At 47.3% G+C, this 23,596-nt stretch overlaps 1 protein-coding gene across 2 annotated transcripts in view; it reads right to left on the reverse strand.

Moving 5' to 3' along the window:
* CCR6 (C-C motif chemokine receptor 6) overlaps positions 1–23,596 on the reverse strand; it is a 69,002-nt gene that overhangs the window by 13,993 nt on the left and 31,413 nt on the right. Inside the window, exon 1 of one of the 2 annotated variants that reach the window (XM_029049626.1) lies at positions 8,179–8,226. The exons of the other annotated variant lie outside the window; for it this stretch is intronic. The gene's annotated coding sequence lies outside the window, so the exon portion shown is untranslated. Of the gene's footprint in view, positions 1–8,178; positions 8,227–23,596 lie in introns of those variants that run through there. 2 annotated transcript variants of the gene reach the window in all.

The raw sequence follows: 23,596 nt of genomic DNA on the forward strand, positions 1-23,596 counted from the left end.
CTATCACAGCTTATGGTGCAAAGAGTCCTGAGAGGGTTAGGACTGTGAAGAGGGGATGTCGGGGCATAGGACTTGTTCTGTGGTCTGTCTTCCCCTTCTAGGCTGTGAGCCCGTTGTTGGGTAGGGATTGGCTCTATCTGTTGCCGAATTGTACTTTCCAAGTGCTTAGTACAGTCTCTGAGTAAGCACTCAATAAATATAATATAATTTATATTATATAACATATAATCAATATAATTCATTCATTCAATGAATGAACGCAAGGAGACATGAAGGGCAGGGACTCATAAGCAGACTGACGGACACCTTACTTAGAATGAGTCCTCATGGTGAAGTTCTGGATTCGGAATCCAACTTCCCCTACCCTCATTGCTCTTACAGGCCAGAGTCATTTTGCCTTAAAGGCCTCCTGCAGATACGGGTAGTCTTGGAGGAAGATTTATACCCTCTCCCCCGGATTTACAAGGCCCAACGAGAGCTCACCGGACGCTGCCGGATCCGTGATGCTTTCTAGGGCCCAGGCCCCTCTTCTGAGGTGAACCCGTTCTTGAGGGAGCCCTGTTTTTTCTGATGGTATTTGTTAAGCCTTTACTGTGTGCCAGACACTGTACTCAGTCCTGGAGTAGATACAAGCTAATCAGGTTGGACTCGGTCCCTGTCCCACCCAGGGCTCACAGTCTTAATCTCCATTTTACAGATGAGGGAACCATGGCACAGAGAAGTGAAGTGATTTAGCCAGGATCTAACAGCAGAAAAGGGGTGGAACTGGGATTAGAACCCAGGTCCTTCTGACTACCAGGCTGGTGCCCTACCCACTAGCCCACACTGCTTCTCTACGAGGAAAAGAGACTTCTCACCGGGGGTCCTGTCGGCTTCTCTGGGCATTGGTCATGTTACTTCACTGGATGCTTCACAGTGCCCAATTCCTGCGCTTTCCTTTCCCTCAACAACCCTCTACCCCCTTCCAGCCACAAAGCCCTTGATACTCTGTTGTCAGGGACTGGATTCGGATTATCGGCTCACGCCTCCGCATTCTGGGATAGGAAGCCAAGCTCCCCTAAGCTCACACCCTTCACTTCCCCATCTTTAAAATGGGGCTCTTCCCACTCTTTTAAATGCTATTGTTAAGTGCATACTATGTGTCAAGCACTGTTCTAAGTACTGTGGTTAAGTACAGGTCAATTAGAGTGGACCCAGGCTCTGTCTCTCATGAGGCTCACGGGTATCGAATCCCCATTTTACAGTTGAGGATGCTGAGGTGCAAAGAAGTCGTTTTTTTTTTTTTTAATGGTATTTGTTAGGTGCTTACTATGTGGCAGGCACTGTTCTAAGCGCTGAAGTAAGTACAAGCTAAACAGGTTGGACACAGTCCCTGTCCCCTATGGGCTTACAGTCTTAATCCCCATTTTACAGATTATATAACTGAGGCGCAAACAAGTGAAGTGATTTGCCCAAGGTCAAAGAGCAGACAAGTGGCAGAGCTCTCACGGAGCTTCCTAATTAGGCACTGAGCATCGTCTTCTGATTGAAGGCGATCTCTTTAATGTAGCATTGTATCTGACAAACGAAGAGCACTATTTGAGAACAAAATCAAAAGCACTGACTGTGTGAAGAGCACTAAGAGGAAGCCTACCAAAATACAACTTAATGATTATATTACTGAGCCAGCCCCTTACGGTTCAGTAGTTTCAGCCCGCGAGGTTTCTCCATTTTGTGGATTACTAGGTATTTTTAGTTAGAAATCTATCAACGTAAAGTGTCTTCAAACAGGGGAGTCTCCACTTCTTATCTATACTTACATAATTGCTCAGGTAGCAACATCTGGGGAGAGTTTCCACATCTCGAGAAGCATCTCTGACTCGATCTGAGGTTGTTCTCACAAGAAATGAGTAGAAAGTGTGAAGGAGTATTTCAAGGAGAAACAGAGTGATCCTCTTCTCCCTACTTCTGCACAGATTATTCTCTTCTTCTAGATATGAGCTTGTTGTGGGCAGGGAACCTGCCTTCTCTGTGGTACAGTGCTCTGCACACAGTAAGCGTTCAGTACATTGATTATAATTATAACTGTGTCATTTGTTAAACACTTACTTTTTGCCAGGCACTTTAGTAAGCACTGGGGTGGATCCCCGCTAATCCCGGCTCTGCCACTTGTCAGCTCTGTGACTTTGGCCAAGTCACTTAACCTCCCTGTGCCTCAGTTACCTCATCTGTAAAATGGGGATTGAGACTGTGAGCTTCACGTGGGGCAACCTGTTTAGCTCGTACCTATCCCAGCGCTGAGAACACTGCCTGGCACGTACTGAGCACTAAACAGATGCAATCATAATTATTACTTTTATAATTATTAGCCAAGCAAATCAGGTTGGACACAGTCACTATCCCACATGGGGCTCACAGTCTCAATCTCCAAGTAACTGAGGGACGGAGAAGTGAAGTGTCACATAGACAAGTGACGGAGCAGGGACTAGGACCCATGATTGATGGAGGGAGGGGGATGGACCTAACGTTAAGCCTCTTTGGTTTGCTTGTACCTCAGCTCCGCTGGCCCTGGGGTCTCCACCCTCCCTGCTGTGTCACATAAGCAGCCTGGTGTAGTGAATAGAGGACAGGCCTGGTAGTCAGAAGGTCATGGGTTCTAATCCTGGCTCCCCCACTTGTCTGTTGTGTGTGCAAGTGGGCAAGTCACTTCACTTCTCTGTGCCTCATTACCTCATCTGTAAAATGGGGATTGAAACTTTAAGTCCCGTGAGGGACAGGGACTGTGTCCAACTCAGTTTGTATCCACCCTAGTGCTTAATACAGTGTCCGGCACATAGTAAGCACCTTACAAATACTGTCATCATCATCACCTTTGCACTTGTCTGTGTATCCCTCAGACACCTGATATTCACCCCACCCTCAGCCCCACAGTATTTATTCATTCAATCACATTTATTGAGCACTTACTGTGTGCAAAGCACTTTTTTAAGCACTTGGGAGAGTACAATATAACAATCAACGAACACATTCCCTGCCCACAGTGAGCTCCGCCAATTCCCCTACTCGGTTTCTGTGGAGCAAAGGGGATCTAAGTCGGATGGGGTAAGTGTGAGAATTGGAGGAGAGGAATTTGAGGCAGCGGGTTTATAGACACCTAAGGGAGTTTGGAGAGGAATGGTGGGAGGGAGATGCCCCCTCCTTCCTCGCCTCACTCGTCTCCTTCTTCAACCCAGGCCGCACACTTGGCTCCTCTAGTGCTAACCTTCTCACTGTGTCTCCATCTCGCCTGTCTCGTCACCGACCCCTAGCCCACATCCTGCCCCTGGCCTGGAATGCCCTCCCTCCTCTATTCCGTCAGACAATTCCTCTCCCACCCCCTTCGCAGCCTTACTGAATTCACCTCTCCTCCAAGAGGCCTTCCCAGACTAAGCCCCACTTCTTCTCATCTCCCGCTCCCTTCTGCGACGCCCCGACTTGCTCCTTTAGCTCTTCCCCGCTTCCAACCCCGCAGCACTTAGATACATATCTGGTATTTGGTTTATTGGTATTGATGTCTATCTCTCCCCCTCTGGGCTGGAAGCTCACTGTGGGCAGGGAATGTGAGTGCTTATTGTTGCAGCGTACTTTCCCAGTCGCTTAGTACAGTCCTCTGCACACAGTAAGCTTTCGATAAATACGATTGAATGAACGAATGAATGACGTTAAAATATGGCTGCTTTCCCCTCTAGACCTTAAGCTCCTTGTGGGCAGAGATCACATCCGCCTACTCTGCTGTACTGTAGTCCCCCAAATGTTCTCAGTAAAGTTCTCAGCATACACCAAGTGTTCGACTTACTGATTGACAGAGCTGCCCAGACCTCCAGATCCACCGAGGTAGGAGGACTCGGTGCTTTTACTTCTCTGTGCCTCAGTTACCTCATCTGTACAATGGGGATTGAGACTGTGAACCCCACATGGGACAACCTGGCTACCTTGTATCTACCCCAGCACTTAAAACAGTGCTTGGCACATACTAAGCACTTAACAAATACTATCATTATTATTATTATTATTATTATATCCGTATGCTGTGTGCTTCAGTAAAATTGCTGGGTATGGGGTGTCTTTTTTTTTTTTAATGGTATGTACTAAGCACTTATTAGGGGCTAGGCACTGTAATAAACGCTGGAGCAGATCCAGCTAATCAGGTTGGGCAACAGTCCCTGTCCCACATGGGGCTCATAGTCTTAATCCCCATTTTCTAGAGGAGGTAACTGAGGCACAGAAAAGCTGAGTGACTTAAACTTAGTAGCAAAGCAGACAAATGGCGGAGCTGGGCCTAGAACCCAGGTCCTTCTGACTCCCAGGGCCCGTGCTCTATCCACTAGGCCATTTCGCTTCTCAAATTTTGTGTCTTTGACCTACATCCCCAAACCCCGGTGCCTGCCGGACACTGGGTCCAGAACTCACAGGACATGACTTCTCACACGATACTGAGAAAAAATTAAAACCAGGTGATGTGCTTTAATCATGTGATTATGTGGATGGATTATGAACAGATTTGATAGATATATATATGTATGTATGTAATAGGTATATGTTAGAATTATATTTGAGTTGATTAAATAATGAGCACAGACTCTAGGAAGTTATTTAGAAGGTGGGGCACAAAACACAGAAAAAGGAATCTCCAATAGGAAATAGACATTTTGAAGTCTGTATGATTCGGCCTTCAAAAGTCCGAATGTCTATTCTTAATTAGCATCTAGCAGAGAACTTTTAGATTCCTTATGGCCGTTTAAGAAGATGCGACATCTCACAGTCAGAACAGGACAAATTCCGTATTTGGTCACGGACGAAATATCTACCGAGCACAGCTTTCTGTCTCTAAAAAATGGCACCCGAAAGGCAGTGGGCCGGTTGCCCTTCTTGATGTGAATCCGCAGTGGTTAGGAATATACCTTTCTCTTGAAAAAAAAAATCTATTTATAACCTCCCAACCCTAAATTAATCGATCAGTCAATTCTTTAATCTGTCCACGTTTCTACTGAGAATCTAGTGAGCACCCAACTCTGTAAAAGTGCGAGAGAAAGTACCACAGAATCAAGATATAAATTACTGGCCTCCAGGGACTGACAATCTAAAGGGGGGCAAGCACAGACAAAAAATGATTTGCCGGTAGTTTGCATAGGTGGATCAGGATGAAGTAGTAGAAAAAATATTTGACAATCCATTGTAAACATGTATGTATATGTGGTTCTCGAGAATTGGAATAAAAATGCAACACATAAATTCTGGCATTCTGAACCTTTCTTGAGATTTGTAGCAACCCCAGTTTTCCCCACTCCAACAACCAATTTTTGCACCTATTGTACATTCAGGACTGAAATTTATTTTTACTTCTGCATTAGCAGTATATTGTATCAAACTCCATGAATGGGTCACACTCTGACAAGAAACTCAAACTGATAACGCTATAACAAAGATAAGTCAAGTTCAAAGGACCTGTTGAAATCACACCTTTGCCATCTGCACACTCTTTTATGGAACTGTGGTTTTTGAACTTTACAATAGTGTCGTCGACTGCGTTTGAAAAATTCATACTTGATTACATTTTTATTATTCATTCAGTTGTATTTATTGAGTGCTTACTGTGTGTAAAGCACTATATTACGATTTTGGGAGAGCACAGTAACAACCGACACATTCCCTGCCCACAACGAGGTCACAGTTTAAAGGGGGAGTCAGACATTAATACACATAAATAAATACATAAATTACAGATATACATAAGTGCTTTGGGGATGGGAGGGAGGATGCACGAAGGGAACAGATCAGGGTGATGCAGAAGGGAGTAGGAGAGGAAGAGAGGACTTAGGGAAGGCTTCTTGGAGGAGATATGCCTTTTGTAAGACATTGAAGTGAGGGAGACCAATTATCTCAATTATTAGAATAATAGAAACTGGTTTTCTAACATCATTAGCAATGGATCTGTCTGAAAAAGCAATAGCTATAATTGAGGTGGAAGAGGATGCTTAAAGATAGTTGATGATGACACTATTTGTTAAGCACTTATTATGTGCCAAGCACTGTTCTCAGTGCTGGGGTACATACAAGATAATCAGATTGTCCCACGTGGGGCTCACTTTCTTGATCCCCATTTTCCAGATGAGGTCACCGAGGCACAGAGAAATTAAGTGACTTGCCCAAAGTCACATAGCAGACAAGTGGCGGAGCCAGGCTTAGAAGCCACGACCCATCCCCTGGCTCATATCCTACCTCTGACCTGGATTTCCTTCCCTCCTCACATCCCCCCAACTAACTCTCTTCTCCCCTTCAAAGCCCTACTGAGAGCTCACCTCCTCCAGGAGGCCTTCCCAGACTGAGCTCTCCCTTTCCTCCTGCTCTTCCTCCCCTCCCCATCACCCCCACTCCCTCCCTATACCCCCTTCCCCTTCCCACAGCACTTGTATATATTTGTATATATTTATTGTCCTACTTATTTTTTTCATGATGTGCATTTATCTATGGTTCTATTTATTTTGATGGTAGTGATGCCTGACTACTTGTTTTGTCGTCTGTCTCCCCCTTTTAGACTGTGAGTCCGTTGTCGGGTAGGGATTATCTCTATCTGTTACCGAATTGTACTTTCCAAGTGCTTAGTACAGTGCTCTGCGCACAGTAAGCGCTCAATAAATACGATTGAATGAATGAATGACTCCCAAGCCCGTGTCCTTTCCATTAAGCCACTTATCGAAACTCAGTACAGGCTAAATAAAGATAGTATAAATTTAGTCTGGTGTAGATATGCAATAGAGCAGGAGTGGGTATTATGTAAGAAATCTTTTAAATCTATCTTGATACTCTCAAACCTTGATGGCATAGTCACAGATCTAGAACCGATGACTCTCTCTCTGTCTCTTCCACTTTACATGATTTTTTTTTTTGTCCTGCATCTCTGCCCATCTGAATTCCCCCCAGATATTTCCCTAGTTATTACGTGGCTTTGGAACCCAAAGGGACATTATAATCCGGCTTATTTTTCAATCTGTAAAATGTCCAAGTCACAACATATTCAGCTTTTGGAGAAAATCTTTTTTCGTTTTTTTTTTTAAAAAAAGCTTTTCAAGCCCCTTTGGAGCTGAAATACTTATTTGTCTTTATACTTGTTCCTTCTGCTTTTGAATAATAGTGGTTAAAAAAGAAGCCAGAGGGTTCTTTCCACTGACACTTTCCTTCAATATACTTCGGGGCTTTTTAGCTTTTGCTTTGCTTTGGAGGAATTTGCATTTTTTAGGCATTTGGGTAACCGTTCAAATTAAGCTCTAATAATCATCCAAGGTAGATCTTGTGCAGAATTAATTTTTTGTGTTTTCCCAACGAATTTACTAAAGTTCGCGAAAGTGATCCACTGCTTTCATCTCTTTTTTTTTTTTTTTGCTTTTTACGATTCTATTTCCTCTAAAACAGTCCTTTAGTCAACTTGGCAGCCGAGGGTAGTTCCAGACATTGTGTGGCTTGAGTAATTCTCAGGCAAGTTTTTCTTAAACTCAAGTAACAGGTCATCAACTCTGATCTAAAAAGGAACCTCTTTTATAGTAGTTGGGCACAACCGGCATTTAAAATATATAGTCTGGGGTCACTTTGCTAAATAATGACAGATCTCCTAGCCAGCGCCCAGGATAAAATTCTCTCCAGAACAGGAGGTAAGTTTTCACTTCTAAGTTTAATTTAAATAAATTACAAATGAGGTACTCACTACTACTCTTCCCAGAAGATTAGGTGAGTTTGTAGAAGACCAGAATGTCTAAACTGCATTCTAACATGAGAAGCAGCGTGTCCCAGAATCAGAAATCAGGTCAGGAATCAGAGGATCTGCGTTTTAATCCTGGCTCTACCACTTGTCTGCTGCGTGATCACTTAATTTATCCGTGCCTCAGGTCCCTCATTTTAGAAAAAGGATTAAGATTGTGAGCCCCATGTGGGACACTGACTGTGTCCAAAGCGATTAGCTTGCATCTACTCCAGCTTTTAGTACAGTGTCTGGCACAGAGTAAGTGTTTAACAAATACTTTTAAAAGAATAGCATTTTTAGACCCTCACTGTTCTGCAGTTCACTAATTTTGTGACGTAGCACCTTAGTCCCATCACTGAACGAAGCTCGATTGAAAAAAATATTTTGACCTGATTTCTCAATCCCACCTTTCCCCTGCTACTCACCTATGGTGGAAATGACTTGAAAGCCAAGAGAAATCCGTGCTGGTTAAATCCTCCACAGGGCTGATCCAAGCACTACCAAATCAAGGGGAGTTGGCGGCGGGCGGGGGGGGGGGGGAAGCTATGAAATAATAAAGCACGGAGAAAATTGTTGCATTACCACTTCCTTCTCAAGTAGACAGGGCTTTTTGCAGGGCTTAATCATTTGTAGTCTGCAGGCTGAAAAGTTGATGGAGAACGGGGCGCTAAGGATCATTCTCTGAACATTTAGAAACAAGGAAAGCACCAGGCGTAACGTGAGCTGGTCGGGGGAACCAGCAGCTTCAGCTTGCAAGCACTTTGTTTACAGTGCTCAGTACCCAGTAGGCGTTCAGTAAATACCACTGGTGGATTGATTGATTAATTGACTCATTGATTCATCTCTACCTAACATTTTCCCACACGGCACCTAGAGAGGAAATTGGAGTGGAGTAATCAGTCCTGGGCCTTTTTGAGGCCCACCTGGAGATTTACTAAAGTGGCGGGGAATGAGTTATTTCTTTATGCTGTACTTTCCACACTCCTAATACAGGGCATTAAACTGACTGGGTAATACTACATTAATAATGTCATTTATTGAGCACCCACTCTCTGCAGAGCACTGAACTAAGCACTTGGAGGAGTACAGTATGGTAGTTAGACATGATCTCTGGGCTCAAGAAGCTTACGGTCAAGGCAGTCAATTGTATTTATTGAGTACTTGTGCAGAGCACTGTACTAAATGCTTGGGAGAGGACAATCAAGCAGACACATTCCCTGCCCACAGTGAGCATACAGTCTAGAGGGGAGTCTAAAAAAGAGTCTAGAGTATAGCAGGGGAGTCAAGGCACTCATATTTTTCTACTGCTGTTGTTGTCTTATGTTGTCGAGTCGTGTCCGGCCCACAGCGACGCCATGGACACATCTCTCCTAGAATGCCCCGCTTCCACCTGCAGTCATCCTGGTAGCATATCCATAGAGTTTTTTGGGTAAAAATGCAGAAGCGGTTTACCACTGCCGCCTTCTACGCAGTAAAGTGGAGCCTCCCTCCTCGACTCTCTCCCGTGCCTCTGCTGGCCCAGCAAAAGTGAATTTTGACTTGTAACAGATGGCCTTCCGCTCATTAGCCACTGGCCAAGCTCGGAATGGAGTGGGTAGGCCTCTGCTTGATTCTCCCTCCTCGAGTCGAGACTGGTAGAGTACTGGAGACTCTCCAGGTGTGACCCTGAGAGGACAACTACAACCTTAAAAATTATTATTACTACTAATACCGTGAGCTTCTTGTGGGCAGGAATTGTGTCTATCACCTCTGTTGTATCGTACTTTCCCAAGCATGTAGTACAGCGCTCTGAATACAATAGGCTCTCAATGAATACCGTTGATAGACTGATATAACACCTACCGTGATTACTAATCACGTTACTTTCGCTATTACTAACGTTACTACTAATTCCAAAGTTCTAGGGACGCCAGGAGAGAAAGAAACTTGACTATCTTCTCGATACCCGCCTCTTTTTCCCACTCCGCTTCTTTATACCTGATCTTGATGAAGCCTTTGACTAAGGAATAACCCCTCTCCTGATTTCTGAACTCTGGGCGGGTCAGCCTAATGCCGTGGTCTTCCTGCAGCTCATTGCTATGTCACACTGTTTGAGATGGTGCTTTAAAATTTTGTGTGGGGACATTCCAGGGTTGACCTCTCTCCAGATCGCACCTTGAGGGTTTCCAGTGCCCGACTGGTCTCGGCTATGGGAGAGAGAGTCAAGCAGAGACCTACCCATTCCATTCCTAGCTTGGGCAGTGGCTGGCGGGTGGGAGCCAAACTGCTACAAGTCAAAACTCACCTGTGCTGGGCAGCAGCGGCATGGGAGGGAATTGAGGGTGGAGATTCCAGGTTATTGAGCGGAAGAAGGCAGTGGTAAACCGCTTCCGTATTTTTACCCAGAAAACTCAGTGGACAAACTCCCAGAACGACTGCAGCTGGAGGTGGGGTGTTCTGGGAGGGACGTGTCCATGGAGTCGCTATGGGTCGGAAACGACTTGACAGCCTAAGACGAGATAGAATTCCGGGGTTGTGAGTGTCCCCTTTCAGTTCCCCATCTAGTATCTTGCTGAGATCCTTCCCCCTTAACTATCTCACCCAGCAGAGCTGTTCTGCCACTTGCTCTGCCCATGAGTTGACTGCCTTTCAGGATCTCCTTGGTGGTCATCTTGACCAGCCATTTGATGTTGAGTCTGGTTTGCAATATTGACCCATTCCCCCGTCCCTCCCTCCATAATAAAGACATTGCCCAGAAGTACACTGTCGAATTATCGTCGTCTTCTGAAGTAGCAACTCCTTTCGACAGAAGCTGATGATAAGCTCGGGGAGCCCGATGTGTCTTCTGTAATAAATGCGAAACTCCTAGCCATAGAGGAGGTTGGACCCGTCAACTGACTTGTGGCCCTTGAATCTGGCATTGAGCTTGATGCCCTCTTGTCCCCACACTTGTCTTCTGAAAGCCATGCCGGCCTTGGTGAGTTTGTCGTGTCTATCGGTGCACGATTAGACGGTGCTCTGCCTAGGTAGCAGAATTTGGTGACTGCTTTACATTCTGCTTTGGTTGTAAATAGGGATTCCCAGGTGTGCACTGATACTTGACTTCCATTTTCTTAAGAAATGTTGTCAAACCCTAGTTTTGTAACTGGTGCATAGTAATGGTATTTGTGAAGCACTAACTCTGTACCAAGCCCTGTTCGAATCACTGGGCAAATACAAGGTTATCAGGTTGGAGGCGGTCCTTGTCCCACATGGGGCTCACAGTCTAGATCGCCATGTTGCAGATGAGGTAACCGAAGCACAGAGAAGTGAAGTGACCTGTCCAAGGTCACGCAGCAGACAAGTGGCCGAGCCAGGATTAGAACCTAGGTCCTTCTGGCTCCCAGGCCCGTGCTCTACCCTATATGCCACATGGCTTCTCTTGCATCTGCTAAGGGATTCAGGATCATCTGCATGTTTAGCACATGAGACTCTGGAGATGGGAATCATCTGCATATGCCAGAGTTTTCAATACAAATGATGGATTATTTCCCAGGCCCGTTATTTCTGGTTCATTCATTCATTCAGCCGTATTTATTGAGCACGCAGTGTGGGCAGAGCACTCTACTAAGTGCTTGGGGAAAGTACGGTACAGTAATAAACGGTGACATTCCCTGCCCACAGTGAGGTTACAGTCTAGTCAGGGGAGACAGATATCAATACGAATAAATAAAATTACAGATATACAAATGCTGTGGGCCGGGGGAGGGATGGACAAAGGGAGCAAGTCAGGGTGACGCAGAAGAGAGTGGGAGGTGAGGAAAAGTGGGGCTTAGTCTGGGAAGGCCTCTTGGAGGAGATGGGCCTTCAGCAAGGCTTTGAAGGTAGGGAGAGTAATTGTCTGTCGGATTTGAGAAGGGAGGCCATTCCAGATCAGAGGCAGGACATGGGCTAGGGGTAGGCACCGAGACAGGCGAGATCGAGATTGAATGGGAAGGTCAGCCATAGAGGAGCGAAGTGTGCGGGCTGGGCTGTAGAAAGAGAGAAGCCAGGTGAGGGAGGAGGGGCAAGGGGATGGACTGCTTTAAAGCCAATGATGAGGAGTTTTTGTTTGACTCTGAGGTGGATGGGCAACCGCTGGAGTTTTTTTGAGGAGGGAGGTGACATTTTCTGAACATTTTAGGAGAAAATGGTTCTGGTTCCTCTGGAAGGGGGGGGCGCTTGGAGCCCAAGCCACGAAGCCTGACTGCAGACAATCATGCAGAACTCACCACTGGTTGTTCTGCAGTCCTGGAAAACCATCTTTGGCTAGTTGTGTTTCTGTTTCCCTGCAGCGGTGCATTTGATCTCAGGAGACCGAGAACCCGAATGGCAGATGTAGTGCCGGGCTGCCAACTCCCAAGCAGTGTTGTCAGTGGACCCCTGCTCTGACGGTGGACTTGAGTTAACCCCAAATAATCATGAGTAATACTAGTGGTATTTGTTAGGCATTTATTATGTGCCAAACACTGTACTAAATACTGGGATAGATACAGGGTCACAGTCCTTGTCCCACATGGGGCTCACAGTCCGTGTAAGAGAGAGAACAGGTTTTGAATCCCCATTTTCCGGATGAGGAAAGAGAGGCAGAGAGAAGTTATGTGACTTGCCCAAGGGCACGCAGCATGGCTTAGTGGAAAGAGCACGGCCTTGGGAGTCAGAGGCCGTGGCTTCTAATCCTGGCTCCGCCACTTGTCAGCCATGTGGCTTTGGGCAAGTCACTTAACTTCTCTGTACCTCAGTTACCTCATCCGGAAAATGGGGATTAAGACTGTGGGTCGCACGTGGGACAGCCTTCTCTCTCCCCCAGCACTTAGAACTGTGCTTGGCATATAGTAAGCATTTAACAAACGCTATCGTTATTGTTATTATTAATATTATTATTATTTAAATGGAGGAGCTGGGATTAGAATCCAGGTCCCCTGTCGTCCACTAGGCCACGCCGCTTTTCGGATGCCTTTTCCTCTGGACACATCTGAAGGGTCCTCCAGCGCTAAGATCTCCTTAAAAGTTGGCCTTAGGAATCTTTTATCATCACTTGCATTTAGATGACCTCAATCCCTCAGCCAAGCTGTATTGTTATTGTGTCAGTACCCGCGTGTACCCACACAAACCCTGTGGGAGCTGATGCTTAGAGAACTTGCCATTTTATACCCGTTTTCTGCCACAGAGGAGGTGGAAGAAGAGGTCCCCTTAGACTGTAAGCTCATTGCGGGCCAATTCATTTAGGGCAGGGAAGATGTCTATTAATTGTTATATAGTACTCTCCCAAGTGCTCAGTACAGTGAGCATTCAGTAAATGACTGAGTGAATACCAACTGTGTTATACTCTCCCAAGCACTGAGTACCGCACAGAATAAGCATTCAATAAATACGATCGATAAATATGATCGGTTAAGGTCCAGCTGACGCAACGTTGTCGGGATGTTTTTATCTTTGGTTTTGTTATGGTTTGATGATATTTGTTAAGGCAGGCACTCTTCTAAGCACTAGGATAGAAACAAGACGGTCACGTTGGACGTCGTCCATGTCCCACGTGGGGCTCCCGGTCGTAATCCCCATTTCCACAGTTGAGGTAACCGAGGCAAAGAGAAGTTAAGCGACAAGGTCACCACGGCAGACATGCAGGGGAGCCAGGATTAGAACCCGGGTCCTCCGACTCCCAGGCCCATGCTGTATCCACAAGACCACTCTGTAGTTATTTATGTAATAGCAGTATCTATAGCAATTTTATATATAGTAGCACTGCATAAAATAGTTTTATATACGTGCTGTATACACTAGACCACTATATAGTTTTATATATATATATATATAGATATGTAGTGATTTTATATCTAGTAACACTGTAATTAGTACTTTTATATACATATAGTAGTTATCAATCTTTGTCTTTTGGTTGGCTCTCTTTTCTTCCTAGAAATGAAGATCCAGTTTTCCAAGGCTGTTGAGGTAGGACTTGATGTGGTCAGGAATGTCAGCGTTTTATGAGACCACGCTCCTTGTAGGCAGAGAATGAGTTCAACTGGACTCTCCCAGCTGCTCAGTTGAGTGTTCTTGCCCAGAGTAAAGGCTGAATAAATACCTGTGATTGACTGATTGAGCCTGCTGCTGCCTAAGTAACAGAATTTGCAGTCGGCTCTATGCTGCTCACCTCGGGCGGAGACCACTGAAGCAGGAGCTTGGTATTGGACCTTGATCGAAGGGTATGGCTTCGGTCTTTTTTAGGCCGAGGAAAAGCCTTCCACAAATCATTGCGAATCCATCAGTGAGCAATCGTATGTATCCCATCAACCTACCGATCGGTATTATTTAGTGGGTGCTTACTGTGTGTAGAGCTCTGAATTGAGCACTCGGGAGAGTACAGTATCATTTGCCACTAGTATGTAATCTCTCCTGGCCACAGCGGTGGCTACCTAAAGTGTGAGGGACCGGGCCGGCGAAGGGTCAGGTGACCAGTCCTTTCCTCAGCCTTGGCCAAACAATTTCAACCTCGCCCTTATGATGATGACGATGGCATTTAAGCCCTTACTATGTGCCAAACACCGTTCTAAGCGCTGGGGAAGATTCAAGCTAATCGGGTCGTCCAACATGAGGCTCACAGTCTTAATCCTCATTTTACAAAAGAGGTAACTGAGGCACAGAGAAGTGAAGTGACTCATCTAAGGTCACACAGCAGACAAGAACCACATCTTCTGACTCCCAAGCCCGTGCTCTTTCCACTAAGCCACGCCGCTTCTCCTTATACTGTCCTAACTGGAAGATTCTGTCTTCATCGTCACCTCTACACCCTTGACCAGGACCAACTGCTCACCACCGCCCACTGCTCCGTGCCCTTTTGGACCACCCGCTTGTTACTGCTTGTTCCCCCTGAGCCCCTTGGATGACCTGCTTGCTGCTGGTCGCTCTCCTTCCTTGAATCCAACAGACAGTTACTCCCCCCGACCCCCCATTCAATACCTTATTGAAGGCCCATCTCCTCCAAGAGGGCTTCTAAGCCCCCCTTTCCTCTGCTCCCTTCTGCGTCACCCTGACTCGCTCCCTTTAATCATCCCCCTGTCCAGCCCCACAGCACCCATGTGCATATCTGCAATTTATTTCTATTAATGTTGGTCTCCCCCTCTAGACGGTAAGCCCGCCGTAGGCAGGGAATGTGTCGGCTTATTTCTATATTGTACTCTCCCAAGTGCTTAGTACAGTGCTCCGCACAAGGTAAGTGATCAATAAATATGACTGAATGAATGAATCGCCGCTACACCTTTGACCGGGGACATCTTCTCACCACTGCCTGCTCTCTCTCTGCCCTTTGAAAAACCTGCTCACCCACTGCTTGTTTCCTTTCCCCTGTGCCCCTTGGGGCTCCTACTTGCCGTTGTTCACTCCCATACCTCCCACAGCACCTGCTTTTCCCCACTCGTTCCCCCCACATTCCCTGGGACACCTGCTCATCCCACTCGATCCCCCCGCATCCCTCAGAATGCCCTTTAACTTCTCACTCCCGCTGCAAACCTTGGGATTCATTCGTTCATTCGATTGTATTTATTGAGCGCTCACTGCTTGCAGAACACTATACTAAGCACTTGGGAGAATACAGTACAACAATAAACAGATAGATTCCCTGCTCACAGTGAGCTTACAGTCTTGGGAAGCCTTCCCCTACACTGCTTACTCCCCCTGAGCCCCTTTAAATGCTCGCTCACCGTGGCTCGCTCCCCCTGTGGCTCTCGGAGCGTCATTTGACCACTCCTCACTCTCCCTGCGACCTTGGCGACATCTGCTCTCTGCTGCAATCCTTGGAAAAACTGCTGGCTGCTGCTTAGTCCTCCTGAGACCCTCACAGTGCAAGCTCACTCTCTCCCCCCAACCTCTGGGACCCTCAGAACACCCTCTCCCCATTGCTGGTCCTCCTTGCAACTTTGTGAACGTGTGCTCATCGCTTTTCCCTCCTCTCGTGCCTGTGGAAAATGCCTGCTTGCCCCTCTAGTTAAAAGAAGTCTACTTGTTTTATTTTGTTGTCTGACCCCCCCTTCTAGACTGTGAGCCCGTTGTTGGGTAGGGATTATCTCCATCTGTTGCCGAATCGTACATTCCAAGCCTTTAGTCCAGTGATCTGCACACCGGAAGCGTTCTATAAATACGATTGAATGAATGAATTGAAGTGAGTAGGTCATGCAGTAGAGAGGGAATGAAGGTTGGAAAACGAGAGGTCAGTCAGGGTGGACTTCCTGGAAGAGATGGATTTTAGTAGGGTTTGAAGGTGGAGAGAAAAGTGGTCTGTCAGACGTGATGGGGGAGGGAATCCCAGGCGGGAGGGAGTGCGGGAGCAAGAGGTGAGCAACCAGAGAGGAGAGAGGCCGTACTACCGGTAGACCCAACGTTCCGCCGTTTCAACTAAACCAGCCTGCGATGCCGTGAACGTACAGAAAAGTGCTGTGCACTTTAGGAAGAGCAAAAGGAGTTGCGATCCAGAACTCTGACCGTCATTAGGAGCAGCATGGAAGAGTGGATAGGGCACAGGCCCGGAAGTCAGAGGGTCATGGGTTCATTCATTCGTTCGATTGTATTTACTGAGCGCTTACTCTGTGCAGAGCACTGTACTACGTGCTTGGGAAAGTACAATACAACAATAAACAGTGACTTTCCCTGCCCAGAATGAGTTCACAGTCTGGAGAGGGGGAGACAGACACTGATACAAATGAGCGGGCCTCAGTACAAATCAATAAAATGACGGACATAGCCATAGGTGCTGCAGGGCTGAGGGTGGAGGGAAGAGCAGAGGGAGCAAGTCAGGGTGACGCAGAAGCGAACGGGAGATGAGGAAAAGCGGGGCTTAATCTGGGAAGGCCTCTTGGAGGAGATGTGCTTTCATTAAAGCTTCGAAGCGGGGGGTGAGTACTTATCTGGCGGATTTGAGGAGCGAGGGTATTTTAGGCCACAGGTAGGATGTGGGCCAGGGGTTGGCGGTGAGACAGGCAAGATGGAGACACAGTGAGAAGGTGAGCACCAGAGGAGTGAAGTGTGCGGGCTGGGTTGTAGGAGGAGAGAAACCAAGGGAGGTGGGAGGGGGCAAGGTGATGGAGAGCTTTAAAGCCAATGGTGAGGAGTTTCTGCTTGATACGGAGGTGGATAGGCAACCACTGGAGATTTTTGAGGATGGGAGTGACGTGTCCTGAGTCCTGGCTCTGCCACATGTCTGCTGTGTGGCCTTAGGCAAGTCACTTGGCTTCTCTGTGCCTCAGTTACCTCATCTGTAAAATGAAGATTGAGACTGTGAGGCCCACGTGGGACAGGGACTGTGTCCAACCCAGTTTGCTTGCATCCACCCTCGCATTCAGTGTCTGACACAGAGTAAGAGCTTAACAAACATCGGAATTATTAGTATTAATCCACCCTGGAGCGAACTGGAGATGTTAAGATTTCTCCAGATTGCTCAACCTTTGAAGAACCAGCCCCAGTTTACCACTGTTTCCTGAGTCATAAGCCACCGTGAGGTCACGAGAAACCACGTTTACTCCTGGTTCTGCTCTCTGCCTCAGTCCCTCAGTTTTCTGGTGCCAACACTCCTTTCAGCAGTACCGCATCCAGACCTGAAGCCACGTTGACTTTCAGGAAGTATTTTTTTTTCTGTATCTGTCGGTTGTTCGGTAAGATGATTCAAACTGACATTGGCATGAAATCTTCCCGGAGTGGCCCGGGAGAGTTACCACACAGCAGTTATCACACGAGGCGTGACTGCTCTTCCTCTTATCTAGATGGACGACACACGTGTCTTTGAACACCCACAACGCTTCTTCCCCTTCCCAGTTTGGTGACGGGTGAGCTTCTTGGTGAGCCTGTAATCACCAGACATGTTCCCAGTGCCTCAGAAATGCCACTGGGGCGGTAACTTTTCCACTTGAGGCTCGGTTCTGAGCCTTCTGATCTTCAGCCGGGTATGAACCCTGAGGTAGATACAAGGTAATCAGGTTGGACAGAGTCCCTGTCCCACATGGGGCTCACAGTCTCAATCTCCATTTTACAGATGAGCTAACTGAGGCCCAGAGAAGTTGGGACATGCCTGAGGTCACACAGCAGACGGGTGGCGGAGCCCAGATGAGAAACCGGGTCCTCTGACTCCCGGGCCCGTTGTCTTTCCACTAGGCCACACTGCTTTCCAGCATGGTTAGGTAGTCGGAGTAATAATGTTGGTATTTGTTAAGCGCTTACTATGTGCCGAGCACTGTTCTAAGCGCGGAGGTAGACACAGGGGAATCAGGTTGTCCCACGTGGGGCTCACAGTCTTCATCCCCATTTTACAGATGAGGGAACTCTGAGGCACCGAGAAGTGAGGTGACTCGCCCACAGTCACACAGCTGACAAGTGGCCGCGCCGGGATTCGAACCCATGACCTCTGACTCCAAAGCCCGTGCTCTTTCCACTGAGCCACGGTGGTAAAAGCATTTATTGAGCACCCCCGTGGTGCAGCGCACTCTACTAAGCCCTTGGGCAGACCAGAATAAAAAAGTGACAAGGAGCTTCCATTCGAACGAGTGAGATCGAAGTACTAGCGTAGTATTGATTGAATTGTAATATCTGCAATATCTGAGATGGTCAATGGGCCACTGGAAATTTGCTGAAGACTTCTGTCACCTCACCAGGCTGCAGTGCTCTCTGATGACAGTTGGGACGTAAAATAATAATAATAATAACAGTGGTATTTGTTAAGCGCATACTGTGTGGCCAGCACTGTTCTAAGCACTGAGGTAGATAGAAGGTAATCGGGTTGTCCCACGTGGGGCTCACGGTCTTAATCCCCATTTTACAGATGAGATAACTGAGGCCCGGAGAAGTGAAGTGACTTGCCCAAAGTCACACAGCTGACACGTGGATTAGAACCCACGACCTCTGACTCCCAAGGCCGGGCTCTTTCCGCTAAGCCACTAAGCCACGCCGCTTCTCATAATGGTATTTAAGTGCTTACTAGGTGCCAGGCACTGGTCTAAGCACTGGCGGGGGGGGGGATACAAGGTAATCATGTTGTCCCACGTGGGGCTCGCAGTCTTAATCCCCATTTTACAGATGAGGGTAACCGAGGTACAGAGAAGTGAAGTGACTTGCCCAAAGTCACTTTGAACAAGCCACATAGGATGAAATCTGTGACACTGATATTGGTCACAGGATTCTTAATAATGTTGGTATTTGTTAAGCGCTTACTATGTGCCGAGCACTGTTCTAAGCGCTGGGGTAAACACAGGGGGGAGTCAGGTTGTCCCACGTGGGGCTCACAGCCTTCATCCCCGTTTTACAGATGAGGGAACTGAGGCACAGAGAAGTGAAGTGACTCGCCCACAGTCACACAGCTGACGAGTGGCAGAGCTGGGATTCGAACTCATGAGCCCTGACGCCAAAGCCCGTGCTCTTTCCACTGCGCCACGCTGCTTTGTTGAGAAACCCGTTGCTGACCTTGGGGTCAGCTGATGCCTAAAACTCTTTGGCTATCTCCATCCAGCACTTCTTGGTCGTGTCTACTGGGAGCGTCCTCTAGACTGTAAACTCACTGTGGGCAGAGAACGCATCTGTTTTTTTGCTACACCGTGTTCTCCGAAGGGCTTAGCGTGGCTCAGTGGAAAGAGCACGGGCTTTGGAGTCCGCGGTCATGAGTTCGAATCCCAGCTCTGCCACTTGGCAGCTGTGTGACTGTGGGCAAGTCACTTCACTTCTCTGAGCCTCAGTGACCTCATCTGTCAAATGGGGATTAACCGTGAGCCTCACGGGGGACAACCTGATTCCCCTGTGTCTACCCCAGCGCTCAGAACGGTGCTCGGCACATAGGAAGCGCTTAACAGATACCAACATTGTCATTATTATTATAACAAAGACTGAATGAATGTTCTCTCCCTCTAGACTGGAAACCCGTTATGCGCAGGGAACGTGCCTCTTTAAATGTACATTACACTCTTCTAAGTCCTTCCTACACTGCTCTGCACACTTGAAAGCGTTCAATAAATACAATTGATTGATTCATCTGGGAAAGCTGGGCCAGCCACCCAAAGTGATGGGAAACCTCTCTTCTGTCCTGGATCCGTGGTTGATGGTGCTACGTGCAACTGCATGAATAAATGACTTGTACACGGTCTCCGGTAGAGTCCCTGCAAGAACCGACTTTAATATTTTCACCGGGGCCAGGTCAGAGACGTCTGGAGTCGTGCGGGAAGTCTAAGCTTGCGGTCTCAGGATCTCTGTTGTCGGAATAGGATCCCGACGCATTCTGCTGCCTAGTCTGTGGTGTTGGATAACCGAGGAGAATTTCACGGGTCGAGCTTGTTGGTAGGTGACTGACGCCGGTGGTGCTGTAATGATGCCAGCTGAAATCTCAACACCTGGGCCTCAAGATTTAGGTCGTCAGATAGCGTGGACGTTTCCCTCATCAAGCAAGCAAGCAATCGGGCCGTTGTATTTACTGAGTGCTTGGGACAGTGGGCAGGGAATGCGTCTTGTTATCGTTACACTGTACTCCCCCAAGCTTCTCGTTCAGTGCAGGGCTCAGTGGAAAGAGGCCTGGCTTGGGAGCCAGAGGTCATGGGTTCTAATCCCCGCTCTGCCGCTTGTCAGCTGTGTGACTTTGGGCAAGTCACTTAACTTCTCCGTGCCTCCGTTCCCTCATCTGTAAAATGGGAATTAAGACGGTGAGCGCCACGTGGGACAACCTCTGATCACCTTGTATCTACCCCCAGTGCTTAGAACAATGCTCTGCACATAGTAAGCGTTTAACAAATACCATTATTAGGGCGGGGACTGTCAATCTGTTGCCGATCTGTACATTCCAAGCGCTTAGTACGGTGCTCCGCACATAGTAAGCGCTCAATAAATACTATTGAATGAATGAATGAAAAATAATGTAACAGATGCCGTCCGTGCCCACAGCATGCTTAAAGTCTCAATGGAGAGACAGACATAAATATAAATAAATGAATTACGGCTAGGTGCGTAAGTGCTGTGGGCTGAGGAGGGAGGGGTGAAGAAAGAGAGCAAATCAGGGCAATGCAGAAGTGAGTGGGAAAAGAGGAAATGAGGGTTTAGCCGGGGAAGGCCTCTTGGAGGTAATGTTCCTTCAATAAGGTTTTGGAGGGAGGGAGGCTAATTGTCTGTCAGATATAATGTTGGTATTTGTTAAGCGCTTACTATGTGCAGAACGCTGTTCTAAGCGCTGGGGTAGATACGGGGTAATCAGGTCGTCCCACGTGAGGCTCACAGTTAATCCCCATTTTACAGATTGAGGTCACTGAGGCACAGTGAAGTGACTCGCCCGCAGTCACACAGCTGACGAGTGGCAGAGCCGGGAGTCGAACCCATGACCTCTGACTCCCAAGCCCGCGCTCTTTCCACTGAGCCACGCTGCTTCCCCACTGAAGAGGGAGGGTGTTCCTGGCCAGAGGAAGAATGTGAGCGAGAGGTTGCTCTAGGAGATGAGATGCAAGTGCAGTCAGTGGGTTGGCATGAGAGGAGCAAAATGTGTGGGCTTGGTTGTAGTAGGAGAGTAGAGACAATGACATGATAGATGAGAAACCAGTCACGGAGCAGTGCTTCTATGGGGTTTCCATGAGTTGTGACGCTTGTCTGCTGCGTGACCTGGGGTAAGTCACTTCACTCTCTGGGCCTCACTCACCTCTTCTGTAAAATGGGGATTAAGGCTGTGAGCCCCACGTTGGACAGGGACCGTGTCCATTGTGATTTGCTTGTATCCACCCCCGCACTTAGTACGGTGCCTGGCACATAGTAAGTGCTAAACAAATAGCATAATTATTATAACCAGCTCACTAATCAAATACATATTGAAGAAGAAGAATGCTGTTGGTGGTGACTTCATTTTCATTCATTCAATCATATCTATCGAGCGCTTACTGTGGGCAGAACGCTGTACTAAGCACCTGGAAAATACAATTCAGCCGTCAAGAGAGACAATTGCTGCCCACCCCGGACTTACAGTCTAGAAGTCATTCATTTGTCCCTGTGATCTGAACTTGTAGAGTGACCCAATGTTTAGGCATCCATTGTCTGTCACTTGGGGTAAATCTCCCGGCCTCGGGGAGGGCACAAGAGATCCTCCCTGAAGTGGTGGCGATGGGATTAGAACTCAGCTCCCCTGACTTTCGAGGCAGGTGCTCTTTACCCCAGGTCAGGCTGCTGCAGGCCTTTTCTAGGACTTTGGAGCAAATCTCAAAATTGCCACCACCTCTGACGTTAAGCTCACCTGGAATAAGGAGCTTGTTTTTTCCTGGGACCGTCTTGATCAAATTATCTATATCCTTGAAATATATATAGTGATTCATTCATCCAATTGGATTTGAGTGCTTACTGTGTGCAAAGCGTTATACTAAGCCCTTGTAAGTCCAACAACAAACAGAAAAGTTCCCCATTCCCTGCCCACAGAGAGCAGTGATGAGAACATTGAGCTGTGATAATGTTTGGTGCGGGCACGATGGCACTGTTTATCAAACAGTAATAATAATCGTATTTATTGAGCTCTCAGTGTGGGTATGGTGCGCTGTGCTAAGGGCTTGGGAAAGGTCAAACACAAGGAAGTGAGGCCTGGAGTTGCTTAAGGAGTCAGATGGGCCAACCATGGGAAGATCGAGTCTTACAGATCTAGAGACATTTGGAGCCATTACGAGGTTAGAGTACTCTATGACAAGGATTAACTCGGCCCTGCCAATGTCCGTTTTCCATTGTGTGTTGTTTCCCTTGCTGACTTATACTGCTACAGAGGTAGCAGATATCCCTATTGTTAGAGCCTTTAAGAGGAGTGTGGACTCGGCGATTTTCATTTGTGATATTTACATTAACTTTGTCTTGTGCGAATTGGCCGATGACTTGCCGGATTTTGACTTGAACAGCTGATATAATTCAAATCGGGTCAATTTTGCAGTGAACAAATGCTCTAGGAAGCCGTTTCCTCCTCTCTAATGCCATCTGGAACTCCACTTCCCTGAGCTATAAAGTGTAAGGGTATTAACAATGTTGTTGGATAGGAATTGCCTCCATCTGTTGCCGAATTGTACTTTCCAAGCGCTTAGTACAGTGCTCAGTAAATACGATGGAGTGAATGAATTACCGAAGTTTTATTCCTTTTAAAGTTAGGGCTACTTCATTCCCTCACGCCACCAAAAACCATCCCTGCAGGTATGCGTAGGAGGATAACTTTAATTTCCTGGTGAAGCAAGCAAATCTTTTTTTTTCAGCGTTGTGATGTCTTCTGTTGCCTTGGCAATCTTGTTTGTTTGCTCATTTATGTATTTAGTGGCCCACATCATCATCATCATCTTCAAGAGGAAGGAAAAGGGTCAGACTGCTCGTCTTTTGTTTGGTTGGTCTCAGTGATATTTGTTTAGCTCTTACTCTGTGTCCAATACTGTTCTAAGCTCTGGGTAGATACAAGTGAATGAGGCCGGACAGAAACCCTGTCCCGCATGGGGCTCGAACACTCGTTATGGACGGGAAACATGTCTTTCAACTTGGCTGCGTTGTACTCTCCCGAGCGCTTATTACAGCACTCTGCACGTAGTAAGCGCTCAATACCACTGATGGACCGATTGATCCATCGAGGCCGTTATTGAAGTGTCTCGTTGCCCTCCATTGCCAACGAGCTTCTAGCCAGAGTCCTCCTGTGTCAGCCGCCAAAGGATATCATCGAGCGCACACTTCGGAAACTACGGCGCGGCTTCCGACCTCAGCGACACGCAGAGAGAGTGATGTTTGCTGAGTGTGCGATGCAGGAGACCAAGGCGTCTGATACCATCAGCCGACCTGGGCTCTGGAAACTACCAAGCCAGTTCGCCTGCCCGGAGACGTACATCAAGATTCTGAGAC

The sequence above is a fragment of the Ornithorhynchus anatinus genome, chromosome 21 (assembly GCF_004115215.2).
Source record: "Ornithorhynchus anatinus isolate Pmale09 chromosome 21, mOrnAna1.pri.v4, whole genome shotgun sequence".
NCBI classification, from domain to species: Eukaryota; Metazoa; Chordata; class Mammalia; order Monotremata; family Ornithorhynchidae; genus Ornithorhynchus; species Ornithorhynchus anatinus.